At 40.1% G+C, this 16,945-nt stretch overlaps 1 long non-coding RNA gene across 1 annotated transcript in view; it reads left to right on the top strand.

The window, feature by feature from the left end:
- Positions 1-3,893, top strand: part of LOC135966448 (uncharacterized) — a 67,917-nt gene extending 64,024 nt beyond the window's left edge. Inside the window, exon 4 of the long non-coding RNA XR_010579768.1 lies at positions 3,466-3,893. This is a non-coding gene — a long non-coding RNA (uncharacterized lncRNA). The remainder of the gene's footprint in view (positions 1-3,465) is intronic.
- The last annotated feature ends 13,052 nt before the right edge of the window (positions 3,894-16,945 follow it).

Genomic DNA, 16,945 nt, shown 5'->3' with positions numbered 1-16,945 from the left:
TCTGTGCCTTTGCCTTTCCATTTGTAAACGGAAGCTCTTCTGCCCTCTCTTTCCGTTGCCTCCCTTCCAGAGAAGTTAGGAGATCCAGAGAAAACAGTGTGGCCCTAAAGAGCAAAAATTCCATAAACGTTATACATTAACTAGGATAATGTAATTCATTCAGATTTTAAAGATGATTTTCTAGCACTTATTTTACTTCCTATGTTAATGGTCTCCATCTCATCTGTTTAATTCATGTTTGTGGGCATACTCCCAAATATATATTCTAAATTCAATTAAGAAGCCAAAAAAATGTCTAGGAGCGGGCATTTCACTACACACCTGACAGATTCATTTTAAATCCTCGTGTCTTAATATATGACTGAAGGGACATAACATAAACGGGCTCTGAATTTCTCCCATGTAGCTCATTTACAAGAGTACCTTGGTTTGCTAAGAATTTGCCTCTTGCGGCCATGAGAACACTTATTAGAATATTTATTAGTTATTAACACAGAAAGGGTGTTTCCATGTGTGTGCATGCACTGAAAGGAATGAAGCTCTCTAGCTACTTATTGTTGGGGCTAATTTAGATTGCAACATGTTGTACCTGGATTAAAAAATAACTAAATCCAAGAACGGATTTAGATGAGACTCAGGGGTAGAGGGCTGATCGGCTGACAGGGGCAGAAGTGGAGGGAGCCACATTGCCCGATGTACCTTGGGTTCCTGAGATTTAGAGACCCAATCATGTTATAAATCCAGGCAGCAGAGCTCTTTCTGCCTTACATTGCAGCTGCATTGCTCTGCTTGGGCTGGCATAAGAAAGTACTACAGACTGGGTGGCTTAAACAACAGAAATGTATTAGTCTGAGGTCCAGGTGTTGGTGGGGTTTGTTTTTTCTGAGCTTTCTCTCTTTGTTGTAGATGGTCACCTTCTCCCTATTTCTTCACATGATCTTCCCTCTGAGTGTGTATTAAGACACCAGTCACATTAAATTAGGGCCCACCCTAATAACCTCATTTTAACTTAGTTACCTCTTTTAAAACTCTATCCCCAAATACAGTCACATCCTGAGGCATTGGGGGTTAGGGCTTCGACATACAAATTTTGTTGTGGGGGGACATGAGTACAATTCAAGTCATAAATAGGGTGTTCTCCAAGGTGATGAATGCACAGTCATCCTAACAGCATTTCAGCTAAGCGTCAGATAAATTCACATTGGACAGTAGCTTCCTTTGGCCTGGACTATCTTTGTACACTATTGTGAAATGCTTTATTGTGTAGCTGTTAAATAACATTTGTTGCTTTCCATGACAGCGGTGGCTATATTCCAGAAATGAATGAAGTGTTTCCTGTGCCTTTTCAGTAATGAAGGAAGGAGAGGGAAGAAAATTGGTGATATTAGTACTGTCAATTACCATTATAAGATATTCAGGAGTGCAAGTTTTAATCCCATTTGTAGGTCTCATTTACATGGAAAAATTTGATTTATATATTAATATAAATTTAGTTTATTTTCCTCCTGATTCAATCCCACCTGAAGGGACTTGAACCCTTCCGCATATAGAGAAGAGGGTCAAAATACAATTGGTTTGCTAAGCTGTCACACAGATTCTCTTGCTAACATTTGCAGTATTTTTCTTGGCTGACCAAGCACTTTTCTTCCTGGAAAGTAAATAGAAAACAGCTGTCTATGAAATGGGTCAGAGCAAATTTATTTGGTCAGGTGCAGGATAAATAGCTCATAGACTGACTAAAATAGTCCTAAACAAAACAAAACAAATCTCTAAGCCACACAGACCCAACCTGAAGGCTTTCAAAGGCAAAAAAACAAACAAAACAAAACATCTAATGTATTTGTGACTCATTCACATTTCTATTAAATGTGTGTTTCCTAAAGCTTTATTTTCACAACTAGAGCTCACCAAAGCACCGATCAACCAACCCAAAACTCTAAGCCTGGCAGAATTCTTATAAACCATGCTATTCCCTGGTGCCCTAGACCCCATGGTGGTCTAGAGACTCTGGAACCCTCAAAATCTCAGAGGACATAATTGAATGATTACTGCCTCAACAGACAGGAGGAGAGTATGACAGGTTGATAACCAAGTCTGATATTTCAGATAATAATCAGTATTCTTTTAATGACCAGAAAAGATTTGGAGGAAATACATGGACAGAATGTGTAGAGAAACAAAACATTCAACTTGCAAAAGAAAAAAAAAAAATCTATCACCTCCACCAAAAATGAAATAAAATAATCCTCCATTTGTGTTTCAAAGACAATGAGAAATTTAATCCAGTAGATATCAACTTCTAAGGATCTTTGTTTTTTACCCCCATTTTATTTTAATTGTATCAGTCCCTTAGCAAAACCCACTATTATTATAGATGTCAAATGGGATCACAGAATTCTAGATCTTCAGTGGGGACTTGGAGATTTTCCTTCCTTCCATGATATTGCTGTATATTGGCTTTCCCTCCAACCCTACACAGTTCGCAATCTTCTGTGCAGGCTCTTCTTTCCCTATCCATCCTTAGATATTGATGATTCAGTCCTTCATGTTCTCACTCTTCCCAGGTGATCTTAGTCACTCCCATGACTTCAGCTGCTATCCTCGTGCTGATGAATCACCATGTTACCAAGCACAAGGGGCTCACTGCATGATACACTAGAAGCCAAAATTATGGTACCGGATTTGTGAGAAAAGAAAAGTTTTTACTACAGGTCAACCAATAAGGAGATAGGAGTCCAGCCTCAAATCTGTATTCTTGTGCTGGTTTAAGGCAGTATGTTTGGTAGAAAAGATCTAGGGGGTGGATTCTAGGATCCATGAGTGATTGTTGGAAGGAAGGAGGAGGTTTGGAAAGTCCTGGGGCATGTGCAGTTATCTCTTTATGCTACCTCATGGGTTGCATGTGGAAATTTGGGGGGAGTTAGTATGAAACATGCAGTGGAAATTCGGACTGCAACATCAACAAGCTTGTTCTGTGCAGACCACAGTTGGCCATACTGGTTTCAACCGAATTTCAGTCAGTTTTTAAAATTTCAAAAGTGGAAGAAGTTTCAGCATTTCAATAAGTTGTTTCTTTTCTTATCTGCCATCCCTCAAACTCAGAGATTTCTGTTAGTTATTGGTTTCTTTAACTCTCTGGGGCATGGTTTCACCAATGCATATCTTTCTTCTGAACTACAGCCCATCAATCCAGCTCTTTACTGTCCATCTCTACCTTGACACTATTGAACTACTTTATATCCAGAACTGAACATCCCAAACTGACGTTTTCATTCTTCCTAACTGTGGTAGCCAAGATAACACTTCGCAGTCCCTGTCTCTTGGTATTTATGCCCTTGTGTACCCCTTCCCGTATTAGATGGGACTGATCAGTGTAACCAAAAGAACATTGTGGAAATGATGAAGCATGTCTTCTGAGGCTTGTTCATAAAGACACTGTGGCTTCTTTCTTGCTCTTTCTTGCAGCATTTGCTCTAGGGGAAGCCTGCAGCTATGTCATGAGGACCCTCAACAGCCCTATGCAGAGGACTATGTGGCATGAAAGATGCCTTCTGCCAACCACCAGCCCCAATTTGCCAGGCACGTGAACAAACTAAACTGAAAGCAGATATCCAGCCCCAATCAAACCTTCAGATGTCAGCAACCTCAGCCAATATACTGACTATAACCTCATAAAAGACGCTGAACCAGAACCATCTATCTAAGCCACTCTCAAACTCTACCCCACATAAACTGTGAAATAATATCTGTTTATTGCTATTTGGGGCCACTAAGTTTGGGGGTAATTTGTTATGCAGCAATTATATAACCAATATTCCAACTAAAGCTGAAATGCCTTCTGCATTTCCTCCCTCGGTGGCCTACACTGCAATCCAAGTTCAGGAAAAAATAATGAGAACCTTATTTAAGGTAGTGGCAAGAAATAAATGGATTAACTGGACATTTAAAAAGCTGTGGCTCACGCCTGTAATCCCAGCACTTTGGGAGGTGGAGGCAGGTGGATCATGAGGTCAGGAGATTGAGACCATCCTGGCAAACACGGTGAAACCCTATCTCTACTAAAAATACAAAAAATTAGCCGGGCATGGTGGCGGGTGCCTGTAGTCCCAGCTATTTGGGAGGCTGAGGCAGGAGAGTGGCTTGAACCCAGGAGGCGGAGCTTGCAGTGAGCCGAGATCGCGCCACTGCACTCCAGCCTGGGCGACAGAGCAAGACTACGTCTCAAAAAAAAAAAAAAAGGATTTGATAGAACTTGGTGATAGGAGGTGGGGCCGTTAAGGACCAGCAGGAATTTAGGATGACAGGCTCATTCAGTTGGGCTTATATTTTACTGAGCTCAATTACAAAAGGAAGGAAAGAAAAATCCATCCAAATAACATTTAATGGACTAAGTCTTCTTTCATAAGTTGGTTTGCACAACTTTTTCACAGGAATCAGATTTTAAATATCATGACTGAAGAGAAAAAAATAGCAAGAGGAGGTTACCTTTATGGTGGAATGACGCTAATCTTTAATGCTTTCAAATTTCTTGAAATTTCCTTCGTATGCATTATTTTAATTGCTGTTCACAATAAAACTGTGTATTGGCTAAGCCAGTTTTTATGAAAATGTAAGCAGTGAGAAAAAGTAAGATAGCATATCAGTTAGATTTTTTTACGGACATCGTGACAGAGGACACAACTTTAAAAGGTTCTTTTTTTTTTTTTTTTTTTTTTTTGAGACAGAGTTTTTCTCTTGTTGCCCAGGCTGGAGTGCAATGGCACCATCTCGGCTCACTGCAACCTCCGCCCCCTGGGTTCAAGTGATTCTCCTGCCTCAGCCTCCCGAGTCGCTGAGATTACAGGCGCCTGCCACTGCGTCCGGCTAATTTTTTGTATTTTTAGTAGAGATGGAGTTTCACCATGTTGGCCAGGCTGGTCTCAAAATCCTGACCTCAGGTGATCCACCTGCCTAAGCCTTCCAAAGTGCTGGGATTACAGGCGTGAGCCACCGCACCTGGCAAAAGGGTTTTGTTTCTTGTTGTTGTTGTTGTTGTTGTTTGAGACGGAGTCTCACTCTGTCGCCCATGCTGGAGTGCAGTGGCGCGATCTCCGCTCACTGCAAGCTCCACCTCCCGGGTTTATGCCATTCTCTTGCCTCAGCCTCCCGAGTAGCTGGGACTACAGGCGCCCGCCACCTCGCCCAGCTAGTTTTTTGTATTTTCTAGTAGAGATGGGGTTTCACCGTGTTAGCCAGGATGGTCCCGATCTCCTGACCTCGTGATCCACCCGTCTCGGCCTCCCAAAGTGCTGGGATTAAAAAGGTTTTGTTTCTAAAGGTACAAGGAGAGGTACAGCTTCAGGCCAGTGTGATTCAGCCCTCAACAAAGCCACCAGGATCTATTTATTGGCTCTGCCTCATTGCTTCTCATAGGCTGGCTCATTCTCAGGCTGTATTTGATATCGTTCAGTGGCTTTAGGCTCCACGCATGACAACACTCAACACTCAGATTGATGGAGCTAGAGCAAGTCTCTTCAGGCAGCGTCTAGGAAAGTTCTGAAATTCCCTCTGATTGGCTGCCCATCTCTGAATCAACCGCATAACCCAGGGATATAGGAACTGCTGATGGGCCAGGGTCAGTTCACATGCTTCACACCTGGAGCTAAGAAGACATCAACTCCATCCTGAAGCTCATGGGCTGTGATTAGAGCAGACATAGTTCTCAGAGGAAAGTCAGAGTAGAGTTACCAAAGCAAGCAGTTACAGATGCTAGATGGCCAAAATCCAGTAACTGCCCAGTAAAAATATTATATTAAAATCTAGGAACATGTGACTGATGGAAAGTCATTACCAAGAAACAAAAAGTTGTTAGGTCTAAATGTAAAAATTGAGGCAAAGAAAGTGCCCGAGCTAGAATTAGAACCCTGACTACCTGAGTATTAGATCGGTCAGTGCTACCTCTACACTGCCACTGCTGAAGGGGGAGATTCACAGTCTCTCAGGTTGCAGACAGTGGAGGGTTTCCCTCCCTCTCTCTACCTTCTCATTTCATGGCGGAGCGGAATCATCCTATGTTCCACAAGCTGACAGTGGAAGGTTATGACCATACCCATATACTGTTGTCTCTGAGTCTCCTATGGCACAGAGGTCCCTGATACTTGTAGAAAAGAACCTGAGTGGACAGTGGGAGGGGGGTTAGGGGTGGTTCCCACGAATCAAGCAGCAACTTGGAGACAAGGAACACCTCCAACCTCAGCAGTGGATCAGAACGGCTGACTGAGCAATGGACATACTGTGTATCTTTCATTAGTGCTGAGACCAACTTCTAGCTTGGAGTCCTATGAAAGGCAAACGTAGCCCTAACACCACAGTAAGGAGCACAGTGTCAAGTGGGGACACTGCAGCAGAGGTGCGGCAAACACTCTGAAGTGTTGTGGGAAGGGATATTTCCTCGGAGGGGTTAAAGGGATTCTCCTTAAGAAGAGGGCTGGGGGAATCTGAGTAAGAGGTGGGGGAAAGCAGCCAAAGCATGATACTTAGTCATAACATCATAAGAATTCGACTCAGAGTTCCCACCAGGTTGTCCTAAAATGCCCTGGCTCAGGTGGGTCAGCTTTGAAAGCACCCAAAATACCCTGTTTTCTGTCATATGTTTAAAGGCAATTTGAAAGAAAGATCCCTAATTTGAAAACGTGTTCTAAGGCTAATTCACCTTTTCAACTGAAAATTCTTTTTTATGTATTGTTACACTCCATTTTCTGTCCTGGTTTTTTTTTTGTTGTTTGTTTCTTGGTTTTGTTTTGTTTTGTTTTGTTTGTCCCCAGGCTAGAGTGTAGTGGTGCGATCTGGGCTCACTGCAACCTCTGCCTCCCAGGTTCAAGCGATTCTCATGCCTCAGCCTCCTGAGTAGCTGGGATTACAGGCACCTACCACCGCGCCCAGCGAATTTTTGTGTTTTTAGTAGAGATGGGGTTTCGCCATGTTGGCCAGGCTGCTCTTGAACTCCTGAACTCAGGTGATCTGCCTCCCTCAGCCTCCCAAAGTGCTGGGATTACAGGCGTGAGCCACCACACTCCGGCCCATTTCCTGAATTTAAGGGGAGTGAATTAATTATGTTATAGAGAGTGGGTAAAAGGACCAATTTTTTCATGACTATTTGACCTCATATCATCTTGCTTTGCAATGCCCTGGTTTTTACATCTGTAAATCAGAAATGATAAGCAACCTGCTTTATAGGAATGCAATGAAGATAAGGAGATACAATATAAAAACACATGTTGAGTCAGAAAGACAGATAACACTATTTAAACCAGTGTATTCTTATAATCCTCATTATTACTAAGAATGATATTATAGTTATGATAAAAAGTCGATGTACAGAAAGAAGAGAATAAAGTAATTTCTAGTTTGTGCCAGGATGTACACTATAGACATGAATTTTTAAAAGATGAGTGGTTAACACTTAGCATTTGATTCTGCACTTGTTATAAGTGAGCAACTGAGAATTTCTGTCTTTTGGAGTGTGTGTGTGTGTGTGTGTGTGTGTGTGTGTGTGTGTGTGTGTGTAGTATACAGGGAACAAGCATTATTTTGCATTTGAGGTCAAAACTGGAGAAATCAGGGAGATGTCAAGTTTTGTGCATTAATTTTCATTCCTTTCTAACAATAGCCCCCAGATTAAACCAATCTTCTACTGCCAAATTTGGGGACATTTTCTTTAGTGGATGGTCATAAATCTTGAGAGGAATATTGCTCACTTCTTTTAAGAATTAATGGTGATTCCTAGGTGGGAGTATGGAGTCATGTATCATACCCTGAAGCATTATGTTTTTCCCAGCAGAGATGCTCAATAGAAGTCTGGAAGCTTTTGTGGCTGCCAGCAATTTCATGGTTACTGTCCGAAGTAGAAAGGGCACATCATCAAATTCTTCCTTCTAATGCAATTTTGTCTTCCTGGAATTTGTAATATTTTTCTTATATGGATAGGGAATATTTTTTGAGAGTGCACAGTCATGTTAAACTAAATACCCTGGAGAAATACTTTCAATTAAAATTCAGAAGGTTTAAAAATCCAGGCTAGAAAGGATTTCCCTGACCTACAAAACCTAATAAGATTTTTTTTCTTTCCGTTTTCTCCCTCCTCATTCCCCCTAAGTGTGTGGAGCCGTCCTGCTTTCTTACCTGGTGGCCCCATTTAGCTCTGCCCTCTAGACATTTAAGTCAGAAAATGGCTTTAAAGAATGTTTTGAGAAAACTTGACATACTGATCTACTCTCAACTGAATGATTTTTTTTTTTTTTTTGAGTGGAAAAGAGAAAGAAACCACAGAAGCAAAGCAATAATAACATATTTTAGTCAAGTAAGAAAAATTTGATCAGGAGATATAGAGATAGTATTTGTGGTGATTGAGGGAGTTAATATCAGAAAAGTTTAGAAAGCAGAGATTTTGAGGCCTGAAGGGAGGGGAGTCAAACAGGCAGCAAGTCGACCTGGAGCAAGATAGTCTTATGTCAGAGGGTGGCCCTCTCCTCTGTGGGGCCTGGGCCTGGCATTTCCTCTCTCTTGGTTGGGTTATGCATGCCTAGGTTGCAGAATTTCTTAGTGAGTTTTGCACATTGTATATGCAACACACCTATGCAACATGAGTACAGTGCCTCAAACCTAGGTACTCAGTTATTTAGAGTTACCATAGTAAAATATTAAATGCCTGGGTATAACAGAATGAAAATCCTTTCCTTTGTCAATGTGTTCTCAGGATTATGGCTTTAAAAAATAGCTGTTCAACTAAAACTAATAAAAACTTCCAGGTTAGAACCTAGAAGCAGACATATAACAACTATAATGAGTGCAAGAGGATAATGGTGTCCATTAGAGATTATTCTTACTCAGAGGCAGGGCTAGGACCAGGGAGAGGCAAGAGAAGCGTCCAGGGTGAACACTTAAGAGGCACCCAGCTTCCGGGCCTGCAGGCACTAAGCCTGTGCTTGCACAACACTGATAGTGCAACTCCCTGCCCTACCCTAGGCCCTGTCCTGTTCAAAGGACATTCTGCCTGGCTCATTGGCAGGGTACCTTGCCCTGTCCCCAGTGGTTTCTTTCACACTCACAATATCTGGAGACAAAACAGCCACCATTGTCAGACTTCCTTGACTTTCCAAACAAACTCCAGAAAGATCATTACAGGACCCAGCATGGGAAGGGAAACAGAGGTGCATTTAAGGCAATAAAATTTAACTGCAGAGATGATTTCATGTTCAATCATCAAAGTACACAGAGGGACTTGCTAAAATGTCCATGTTGAGGGTAACAAGTCATGACCTCATTCTCTCTCACACCAGCCTTAGTATATATAAATGCTAAGAATAGCAAATAGGATCTTTTTTATTGGCTTTTCAAGAACAACACTGGGGCCTGGAAGACACCAGTCACCTTCAAGAACAAGCAATAAGAGGAAGTTTGAAGCTGTTGGTGCACAGCTTTCAAGATACGTATTTCTTAAAAAATAATTTCAACTTAAAAATTTTAGATTTAGGAGGTACATGTGCGGGTTTGTTACACGGGTATATTGCATGATGCTGAGGTTTGCAGTATGATTGATCCCATCACCCAGGTACTGAGCATAGTGGCCAATTGGTAGTTTTTGAACCCTTGTTCCACTCCCTCCCTCTCCATTCTAGTAGTCTCCAGTGACTACTGTTGCCATCTTTAGTCTATGAGTAGCCAATGTTTAGCTCCCCCTTATAAGTGAGAACATGTGGTATTTGGTTTTCTGTTCCTGCATTAACTCGCTTAGGATAATGGCCTCCAGCTGCATTTATGCTGTTGCAAAAGACATGATTGCATTATTTTTATGGCTGTATAGTATTTCACAGTGAACATATTTTTCTTAGACATTGTTTTCAAAACATCTGGAAAAATATAGTACTTTCATTACTTGATTCGCTCAACCCCATTCTCCATCGAAGTCATTTGTAAACATAGCCTGATGATAACTAACACTTTTACTTTGGATTAATTGGTATTATTTGATAAAATCACACAAAGCCAGATTTTTGAGAATGGTAATATGTTAGGAATGTGTTTGACTATAAGTAACAGAAAACCCAACTACATGACTTGCAGCATAGGGGTTTATTTTTCTTAAGTAACAAGATATCCAGACTTGGGCAGTTCCTGGTATAGGTTCAGTTCCTTAGTTCTCTTGGTCATTCTCTCATAATCATGATATGGCTGAGTAGCTCCAATTACTGAGGCAGTATGTAAGGCAGAGAGAAGGAGGGGCAGTGGAAGGAAGACACACCATGGTTGTCCCCCTTTACAAAGAAAGCAAAAGCTTCCCCAGCAACCTATACCAGCCCCCCCATTATGGGTTGAATTTTGTCCAAAAACAGATACATTTTTCCCAACCTCCAGTACCTCTCCATCTGTGTAGTTTTTGTTCTTTGTGAATCTGAACTTATTTGGAGATAGGTCTTCACAGAGGTAATCAAATTAAAAGGGGGTCATTAAGGTGGACTGTAACCCAATATAAAAAAAGGGAAATGTGGACATGGAGACATGCATACTAGGAGAGAGCCATGTGAATAGGAAGCCTGCATCTACAAGCCAGGGAGAGAGGCCTGGAATCGATCCTTCCCTCATAGCCCTCAGAAAGCACCAATCTTACAGACATCTTGATTTCAGGCTTCTAGCCTCCAGAACTATGGGATAATACATTACCTTTCCGGAAGCCACCCAGGTTGTGGTACTTTGCAATGGCAGCCCTAGAAAACTAATGCATACCAGAAGACTTGTTTTCGTATGTTATTAGTCAGAACTGTGCCCCTGGCATCCCTAAATACAAGGGAGGCCGGGCAAGTATATATTTAACTGAACATATTTCAATCAGAGCATTAGGATGCTGGTAGCAAAGAAAAAAAGGGGGAAAGGTGTAAATAATCAAGAGCATTTTCCACCAGGGAGAAAATGCTTGCACTTAATGAGTGGCCATAGGATGGGTAGCTCTCCATGCAACTAATCAGATTTGAAGTAACAGCACATTGGAGATAAAGTTAGGCAGTGGAAAGAGGGCAGGGGTGTGGGGACTAGCACTCACTTTGCCGCAGCCTCCTATGTGGTTTCAACAAGTTGCTTTAACCTCCAAGCCTCAGCTTTTTTTATCTGATAAATGGGAATAATAATCTATGCTCTTAGCATTTTAATGCTAGCAACATTGTAGAGCTGCTTTTTTTTTTTTTTTTTTGAGACAGAGTCTCACTCTGTCACCAGGCTGGAGTGCAGTGGCGCAATCTCAGCTCACTGCAACCTCCACCTCCGAGGTTCAAGCGATTCTCCTGCCTCAAGCCTCCTGAGTAGCTGGGACTATGGGCACACACCACCATGCCCAGCTAATTTTTGTATGTTTAGTTTCACCATGTTGGCCACAATAGTCTCGATCTCTTGACCTCGTGATCCACCTGCCTTGGCCTCTCAAAGTGCTGGGATTACAGGTATAAGCCACTGCGCCCAGCCAATTTTTATTATTTACGTTTTTTCTTTTCTTTTCTTTTCTTTTTTGAGATGGAGTCTCGCTCTGTTGCCCAGGCTGGAATGCAGTGGCATAATCTCGGCTCAATGCAACCTCTGCCTCCCAGGTTCAAGCGACCCTCCTGCCTCAGCCTCACGAGTAGCTGGGACTATAGGTGCCTGCCACCACACCCAGCTAATTTTTGTATTTTTAGTAGTGACGGGGTTTCACCATATTGGCCAGGCTGGTCTCGAACTCCTGACCTTGTGATCCACCCACCTTGGCCTCCCAAAGTGCTGGGATTACAGGAGGGCAGTTTTTAAAAGGGCTTATCATTCTAGTGTTGTCTGTCTACATTGCTCTCTGAGATCTGATGGGGTAAAGCAAAGGATATCAACTAAGCTTGCAGACTTTGGAGTCACCTCACCTGTTCCTATCACTTACATGTTGTGTGGTCCAGGACCAGTTACTTAACGTGCCACAGTTTTCTTATATGTGTATAATAGGTATATGATTAGTAGCTAATTGAGAATTCAGTTGTGAGCATGAAATAATATATGTAAAGCATTCAGAACAGTGTCTGGAACATAGCAAACTTTATATATGTTAGCTGTTATTATCAGGCCTATCCAATTTATAGGTAATATGGAATCGATAAAGATAGCAAATGTTTTAGACCATAAAATCGAGAATCTAAAAAAGATTTCCAAAGAAAGGAAATGAGCCAAATATAAAACAATGAAGTTTAATAAGTACACATGAAGTTCCTGTCTTGGGGTAAAATAGCAAGAATGAGGGATGCCTGTTTTTATAGTAGCTCATGTTAAAAAATGACCAATAGGTTTTTAGTTTATTATAAATTTAATATAAGGAAACCATGAGATGCACTTACAAAATTAAATTTAGGTTGCCTTGATAGAAATATAGTTTTGGAAACAAAGGAAAATATAACCCAAGTCTGCCTCTGCACTGGTTGGACCACACTTGAAATAATAGATGTCCTTCTAGTATTCCTCACAACAGCCACTGCAAATTGATAATTGCCTTCATGTTCTTTAAGGGCTGGTATATGAAAAAGGAAAGGGATGTATTTTGGGGATGCTACAGAAGACAGAACATCCCCAATATGAAGAAATTAGAGGTCTGCTGGACTACAGCTCAGTCTTAGAAAAAGATGACTATGAGCCGCCTGGAAATGGAACGGCCTCCTTCAGGTGGGGTGCACGGGGGCTCCTGCTCACCTGAATGCTTAAGCCATAGCTGGCGGGATAATTCCTGGTGAAGGATGTTGCCAAGCAGAACAACAAGTAGTCACCCCTACTGCTTTGAGGAAGGGGTAGGTACTCACACAGAAGTCACATGCTGGTGGCCCATTGGCCAAATTTGGTCTGCTATTGTGTAGTTTTTTGTTCTTTGTGAATTTTTTTTTTTTTTTTTTTTTTATATCTGGATTCCTTGTCAAAATTAAAAATCAGTAGATTTCACTTTTTTTTTTTTTTTTTTTTTTTTTGCTTTTTTTGAAAGATAGAATGATCTAGCAGCACATGGTGGATCTGTATTGTCACAGATGGCTGGAGTTGAGCAGTAGTCATCTCCTTTAAATGCAATGTGCCTTCTCCAATTATCCAACATCCTCACCTGGCCCACCTTACTCATTGAGGATACCTGTGTGGTCTATAAGCATTTGCGTTTCTGAGTCACATGCCAGTCTCTAGGGGCTTCCCTTACCCTGAGGGTCTAGACATTTCCTTAGTTTTGTCCTGCAAACATCAGGAGAAATTAGTTAAATCTGTGGAAGGGTGGGTAAAATTCAGATACATGTAGAGACTGGGGATGTGTTACAGAATAACTACATAACTGACATAGCAAATGTTTAAAGCTAGGTCTATGTTAAGAAGCAAAAAAAATTTAAAAATTTTATTTGAATTTTGGTTGCAATCTACATGTTCTAAATTTATATGGTTCTTGCTGATATCTCCCTAATCTTTGAACCTGTTCCAGTCTTCATAAGTCATCATGGATCCTTGCATTGTATTTATTGATGGATGGATGGACAAATGGATAGAAATCATGCAGGAATGATGGAGAACATAGAGAAAAATGTAACCAAATGAGTACTATTGTTTCTTTCTATGACAAATAATCATGTAATAAGTGTGTATTAAGTATTCTGTGTCAAGCATGGTGCCAGGTTTTAGGGGATGCAAAAAAGAGTAAAAAACACAGACATGTTCTGAGAACCTTGTTACTTTTGCCCTTATTGTTAGTTTCAGCTTAAAAGTTAGGACTCTAAAATTTGAAATACAGGTTCACTGGGTTCAAATTCAGGCTGTACTGCTTCTGTGCTCTGTAATTTTGAGCAATTTACTTAACCACTTAATAAAATAAGGATGATGCCAATAATATCTATTTCTTGATGTTGTTTGGAGGATTAAATGAGAGAATCGTGTAAGAGCGTTTAGTACAGCACTCAGTGCTTAGTGAGCATTCAGTAAATTATTCTAAATTAGCTTCATTCAAATACCTGCAGTAGAAACACCAAAATGAGAAAAGAAGGTTCATTTGTGTGGACACACACACACACACACACACACCCCCTCACTCAAAACTGGTCTTACATTCACACTTCTCTTCCCTTTCTTCCTTCTCCCCTTTATCTGCTGCCTCCTCCTTCTCTTCTCTCTATGACTTCAAAGTTAATTTTTTTAACAATTTATCATAAAGTTTTTAAACATATAGCAATGTTGAAAATATTTTTCCAGTAAATAACCATAAATAGGTGAGATTCTGTGCTCTAGGGGCACTGCATCACACTAAGCAAAGTTACAAGGATCTAATGGATAAATAACAACATTGCTTGATCAGTGTTTAATGGGAGATGCAGCTAGAATAACAATGGATACCTAGTATATTTCTTTCTCCCTTATCCTCTGGTACTTGACTTATGTCTTTTATTTAATGCTATTTTTTTGTATTGTAGTTCCTGTATTTTATTGTATTTGTTCATACTTCCTCTCTGGAATAGAAAAATTAAGAAACAAGTATGTAAATAAATAAAAATAGATACTATGTGTTTACAAAGTGAAATCTCATGTAAGTCAGTTCTTTCAAAAGAGGAAATCACAGATCAGAAGGTTGCTATGGTAAAGACAAATCAAAAAGGGGAAATTCAATGTTGTCAAATACTTAGTAAAGCTACTAAAGTAGATCCGTTTCCATTCTAAATTATCTTTAAAGGTCACTTAGGACAACAGTTACCCCAGGGCAGTGTGGAAGAAAGTTATATTTAACCAGTCCTTACTCTCTAGCTTTCCTTTGGCTAATGCTATCACTAGTTCACAAAAAGGCCATTATTGTATCACCTTTTGAAATGTTACAATATTCAAGATTATAGTTTCTCTTAAAATGTGATAAATGTAACAGTAACTGTCTTAATAGATTGAGAAGTGACTTAAATTCTAAAAAATATATGACTCTAAATCCCTCTGTAAAGTGGGTTCTTTGAGAACATCTCATGTACTTTGGGTAGATTTTGGTAACTTTAATTACGAAAATTTTTCTAGGTGCCTTAGAACTTCTATATTCTTTCAAGCACATTTGATATCATTTGAGCTAATACCATCTCCTCCTGTTTAGGCCAAGCTGATAGAATCCAGCACAAGCAATATGGTGTCCAAACAATACTAGAGAAAGCAATATTATTTTTAAATTTTATTAAAGATATTTTGTATGTTCTTTAATAAATTGTTTTTTAAAATAATAGTTTTGAACATGTAGAAAGGACAAAACAAAAAGGATTGATTTAACATAAATAGTCCTCAAAGATTGAAAATTGATATCACAGGAAAGGAAAGGATTGGGGCTTATGTGTGGCACAGGGAGAGCTGGGTAGAATTTCACATTTGGACAAATTGGGTAAGAGGAGTAAGCCTCTCTGAGTTATACTACCTTTTGGTCTTCATCAAATGAGATTGCACTGGCTTCCCAAATAATGACCAAACGGAGGCAGAGCAGCTAAGGGCATGCCTTCCATGATGCCCAGTTTGGGAGAAGCCAAAATGAAATGACGCAGTATAAAGCATGACCACATTGGCTTCAAATAATCTTTGAGCATTGCAAAGCAGGAGGAGGAGATGAGAGTTAGGAGAGAATTGTGAAGCATTCTGAGGTGGGCATTGAAGCATTATTTCTCCCATTTAGATGGCACAAATGGAGGATTTTAAAGCATGTGATAACTTACTCCAGAGAAGAACAGGGACCAGTATTAAAAACTGTGACTCAGCTGACTTTTCAAAGCATTCAAATAAGCACCTTCTGGTAAAGAAAATTTAGTCAGATTCAAATGAGAGACTAGTCAGAAAAAAAAACAAAAACAAAAACAAAACAAAGAAAACCCTGCTTCTGACATTGTTAATTTTCCAGACTACCGAGATCTATCATATACATAAAAACTCATCATTGAGCACTTGTGGAATAGGTATCTCTCACTTAAAGGAATGGTCATTGTCAGCAAAGTTTGCAGTACAGAGACTTTCCATCAAATCAATCTTATTCTCCCATTGATTTCCATTACGAAATCCAAAATGCATTCTGCTGTTAAATCCCATTAACTGCATACCAAGCCCTTTGGCAATGGCACTTTTAAAAGAAAAATGATAATATTCTGATAAAACATTGACAGTGATATTTAACATATTAATAATTACACTGTGTTGTATTCAACATGTCACAACAAAAAATGCTCAGGATGAAACACAACACCATCTTACAAATTGTGCCTCACGTGCCGCAAAAGCTAAGAATCCCCAAAATATTAGCAACTTGATTTCTCACTGGCTTCACAACTATCTGGGCATTTGTGTCATTGTACAGCAAAATTAATCCTTTTTACTGTTAAAAAAATTTTTTTTTCTCATTTCCTACTGGCTTCTTTTCCAAAATCTTTGTCCAGAGACCCCTGAAAGCTTGTGATGCTATTCTTAGATGGTGAAAATCATCCAATTAGGTTCAATCACAGCAGCTTATCCTAGTGCTTGCTGGGATCTCCTATCATTGGAGGAACTGGGCATCTCCTGAAAGCAATGTTGCAAAGGGAAGCAGTAGATCTGATGAAGGTTGGACTGAACACTTCAAATGTCTTTTCTGAGACACAGTACTAGTCGCTTCTCAGACATTGATATTGGTAATATGTCTGTGTTTACCATTTTATTTGCAACCTAAGTCCTTTGCATAATATATGTTAAATGACTGAATGGTTTACATAATATATGTTGAATGACTGATTGAATTCAAATGATGATTTTGTTCTTCAGAGAGGATACTGACACTTTAGGTGCTGATAGCTCAAGCTAGAAAAATGACTACTGATATTTATCTCCACAGGAATCATGTAATACAGGTCATACTGACATTCAAAGTCCAACATTCTAAGGTTTGGACAGAGCATTCTTGACAGTGAAC

The sequence above is a fragment of the Macaca fascicularis genome, chromosome 12, assembly GCF_037993035.2.
Source record: "Macaca fascicularis isolate 582-1 chromosome 12, T2T-MFA8v1.1".
Taxonomy (NCBI): Eukaryota; Metazoa; Chordata; class Mammalia; order Primates; family Cercopithecidae; genus Macaca; species Macaca fascicularis.
The sequence above is the reverse complement of the archived record's forward strand: the minus strand, read 5'-3'. Positions and strand labels throughout refer to the sequence as shown.